Source organism: Jatropha curcas, chromosome 1, assembly GCF_041381405.1.
Source record: "Jatropha curcas cultivar XTBG-Jc1 chromosome 1, XTBG_Jcur_1.0, whole genome shotgun sequence".
Lineage (NCBI taxonomy): Eukaryota > Viridiplantae > Streptophyta > Magnoliopsida > Malpighiales > Euphorbiaceae > Jatropha > Jatropha curcas.
The window spans coordinates 8,450,402-8,454,983 of record NC_143151.1 but is presented as its reverse complement, the minus strand read 5'-3'; the positions used below and the strand labels follow the sequence as shown (position 1 = coordinate 8,454,983).

Genomic DNA, 4,582 nt, shown 5'->3' with positions numbered 1-4,582 from the left:
TTAGTATAATGTTAATTTTTTTTCTTGTTAATTAGATGAACGAGAAAGTTTAATTTTTCTTATTTCAAACTGCACAAACTGTTGAACTGAACCAAACCAAATCAAATCGCCTCCAAAGATTTGGTTTGATTTTAAATTTTTGATAGTTTGGTTTGGTTTGATTTTATTTTTTCAAACCGCTTCTTCAAATTTGGTTCGATTATTTTATTCAAATCGAACCAAATCGACCCATGAACAGCCCTTGTCAAAGTTATTAGCTAGTTAACAAGATATTATTAGTATACTCAGTTAGTTAATTTTCTATTTATGTATAAAATGATTGTAATTCTTTTTTTATTAGTTAATGAGAATTACTTCATCTTTTATCAATGTTAATTTCCACATAGTATCAGAGCACTCTTCGTGAAGCTTCTTTTTCTTTTTCGAAGTTCTTTTTTCGTAATCATTTTTTTTTTTTGCCAATCTTGTTTGGATAATTCTCTGTTTCTTCATTTTCTTTACTAATACTTCAAGTTTTTCTTTTCCAAATCTCACAAATGACGACAAATTCTACTCCATTAGATTCGCTTACGAATTCGTCAAATCCCTGCTTTTTAGATCCAAATGAAATCCAGCCTTGATTCCTGTATCTTCATGTCTATCATTCTTGGTGTAGAGCCATGAAAATGGCTTTAGTATCAAAGGACAAGTTTAAGTTTGTTGATGGAAGCTTGTCAACTCCAACATTTACAGATCCTGCATTTCTTGCTTAGGAAAGATGTAATATGATAAGCCACGAAGGTCCTCAAGGATGCCTATCCAAAACAGAAAATATTTGGACTAAGCCTCTGTTTAAGTTTGTTGATCTGCTGTAATATTATTTTATTTTTTTTGTTTATTTGTTATTGAATAAGTCAATTTGCTCTCTGATTTTTGGAAGCAAAATCTATTAAGTGCCGTTTATGGCCTTAAGAATAGGATCAAGTTATTACACTCTTTTCCTATTTATTCTCTTGTATCCGCAGCAGAAAGGCAGGAATGAAAAAAACACTTAAAACTTCTTATTCTCTCTACTTAATTCTCTTTGGCTTTGACTGAGACCTATCAGTGGTATCAGAGCTCGGATTTTCTTTTCTCCATGGCAACAAACAAAGAACGTATTGAAAATTTGGAAGTCGGGCTTGGCCAGCTTCAAGATTTTGTGACTAAAATGGAACGAGGCATCAGTGATAAGCTGCAACAAATACAGGCAGCTATAACGAAATTCTTTGAAATTTCTCTTCCTAGCAGAGATGTATCCAACAACGCTAGTGATCCTCACAGCTCGATGCGCGTCAACAGAGATGAATCTAAGGATAGAGGGAAACCTATGTTCGCTTCCAAACTGGCGAAACTTGAGTTCCCAAAATAGTCAGGTGATTTCACCTGAGTGAATCAATTTTTTGAATATCAAGGAGCCCTAGAAATAGAAAAGGTATCTCTGGCTTCCTACCACCTACGAGGGGAGGCCAATGAATGGTGGCAGTAGCTTCGCTGGACTTATCAGGAAGAAGGAAAGGATGTTTCATGGGAGATTTTCTCTGAGGAACTGTGGTCTCCCTTCGACCCCACCGATTGTGAAGACTTTGACGAGTCTTTGTCAAAAATACGACAAATAGGGCTCTTAAGGGACTATCAAAAGGAATTCGAGAGGCTCAGAAATAGAGTACGAGGATGGACCCAGAAAGCTTTGGTGGGGACATTCATGGGTGGCCTTAAACCAGAAATAGCAGACGACATCATAATGTTTAAACCAAAAACATTAAAAGACGCTATCGGTTTAGCTCGGATGAGGGATGAGCAATTGCTACGTCAAAAGAAAGCAATTCGCCCAACTTTCCAGATGAGCTCCTTGTCTCCAACAAAGAATAAGACAGCCACTCCGGTGAAGTGTCTTACCTGGGATGAGATGCAGAAACAGTGAACTCAGGGGTTGTGTTTTAACTGTGATGAGAAATTTGTCCTTGGGCACAGGTGTTCCAAACCACAACTTCTCCTCCTTGATGGCAGAATTGAGATTGGAGAAGAGGATGACGATGACAAACCAGAAATCTTGTTACACGCCCTCACTGGTTGGTCTTCAACAGGTACTATGAGAATTGCTGTTATGATCAGGTCCTTTGAGCTAATTGTCCTTATTAATAATGGCTCCACTCATAACTTCATCAGTGAAAAGGTAGCAGGATTGCTCTAATTACCGGTAATGCCAACGAAACCCTTTAATGTGAAAGTAGCTAATGGCAGTCCTCTGCAGTGTGGTGGGAAATTCCAAAATGTTCCAATCCTGCTGCAAGGTATACCCTTTATTGTTACATTTTATTCTTTGCCAATTATGGGTTTGGATGTGGTATTAGGGATTCAGTGGCTTGCGCAATTGGGGACAGTACAATGTAATTGGAAGCAACTGACTATGGACTTTGAGTGGGAAGGACAACAACGACATCTAAAGGGGATAAAAAACCAACAAATTTAATCTTATTCCTTGAAGGAAATGTCTAAAGAGCTAAGACACAAAAGCTCATTCTTTACAATTTGTGTGGAGTCCTCATCGACAATTTTGCCTATGGGAATACACCTAGAGATGCAGATTTTGTTAGAACAGTTCTCAGGCATCTATCAAAGGCCAAACCAGCTTCCTCTAGAGCGGGAAATTCATCACCATATCAACCTCAAAGAAGGGACAGATCCCGTTAACATACGGCCTTACAGTTATGCCTACTTTCAAAAAGCTGAAATTGAAAAACAAGTTCATGACATGTTAAAATCGGGGCTAATTTGGGCGAGCACAAACCTTTTCCTTCTCTTGTCCTATTAGTTAAAAAAAAAAAAGATGGCTCTTGGCGATTTTGTACAGATTATAGAGCTCTTAATGCTGTAACTATTAGAGATAGATTCCCCATTCCCACTATGGATGATATGTTAGATGAACTCTCTGGGGCTGCTTATTTTACCAAACTTTATTTCATTTTGGGGTTTCATTAGGTTCGGGTTCACTCTAAAGACATCCATAAAACTGCCTTTCGTACACACAATGGCCACTCTGAGTACTTAGTGATGCCTTTTGGCTTATGCAATGCCCCCTCCACTTTCCAAGCTCTCATGAATTCTATTTTTCACCTTATTTACGAAAATTTGTGCTAGTTTTCTTTGATTATGTTTTAATCTATAGCCCCAATTGGAACATGCATATTGAACATGTGAAACTGGCTTTTGAAATATTGAGGCAGCATAAGTTCTTTATTAAACTCAATAAATGCGCTTTTGGGCAGCAGCAAATTGAGTATTTAGGTCATATTGTGTCTCATGATGGTTTTCAGGTGGATTAAGGGAAAATAAAGGTAATGCTTGACTGGCCTAAACCTACTAATGTCTCTGAATTATGTGGTTTTTTAGGTCTGACAGGTTATTACAGGAAATTTGTATGTGACTATGGCGTGATAGCTCAAACTTTGACTAATTTGTTAAAGAAAGGCCACTTGGTCTGCTGAAGCCGAAGCATCTTTTTCAGCCCTGAAACAAGCCATGACTTCAACGCGTACACTTGCAATGCCCAACTTTGATGAACCTTTTGTTATTACCACAAATGCATCCAATACTCGCATAGGAGCTGTCTTATCCCAATAAGACAGACCCATCGTGTTCATGAGTCATGCTTTGGGAGTTTCCAAACAGTCATGGTCTACATATACCAAGGAAATGCTGGCTATACTTCAAGCTATTCGTACTTGGCGACCTTATCTGCTCGGCCATAAATTTTACATTCAAACGGATCAACGAAGCTTAAAGTACTTGGTAGAACAACGGATTGTCACTCCAGAACAACAGAATTGGGTCTCCAAACTATTGTGGTTTGATTATAAGATCATCTACAAGCCGGGTAGAGAAAATAAAGTAGCAGATGCCTTGCACGCGTTGTAGGCAGCCCTAGTCTCAACACTCTTTTCCTTCAACAAACTTCCTTATGGGATAAAATTCGGGCAACTGTCTTAACTCATCCTTATATGCTTTGCGTGGGCAAATTGGCTAGGGAGAAACATGGCGACCCTTATTTGTGGAGAAATGGTTTAATTCTTTACAAAAAACGGGTGGTGATTCCTCCTAATACTGATTTAACTTGTCAGCTTTTACAGGAATTTCATGATTCCCCATGCGGCAGTCATTCTTGAGTTTTGCGCACATATAAGAGAATAGCACAACAGTTTTATTGGCCTTCTATGTGAAATCAAATTCAGCAATATATTTCTTCTTGTTCTGTTTGTTAGAAAAACAAGGCTTCTACTTCATCTCCGGCTGGACTTCTCCAACCTTTACCAATTCCTCACCAAGTCTGGGATGATATAACAATGGATTTCATTGATGGACTTCCAATTTCATATGGCAAAAATTCAATTTTGGTGGTGGTTGATCGACTCAGCAAGTATGCTTATTTCTTAGCTTTGTCTCATCCTTATACTGCCAAAATAATTGCTTAAAAGTTTGTTGATGGAATTGTTAAATATTATGGGATGCCCAAGTCTATAATCAGTGACCGTGATCCTATTTTATTAGCAATTTTTGGCGTGTG

The 4,582-nt window shown here is 38.0% G+C and overlaps 1 pseudogene; it reads left to right on the top strand.

Annotated features, from left to right (window-relative positions):
* The first annotated feature begins 1,117 nt into the window (after positions 1-1,117).
* LOC149498940 (uncharacterized) lies at positions 1,118-2,212 on the top strand (annotated as a pseudogene).
* Positions 2,213-4,582: the final 2,370 nt, after the last annotated feature.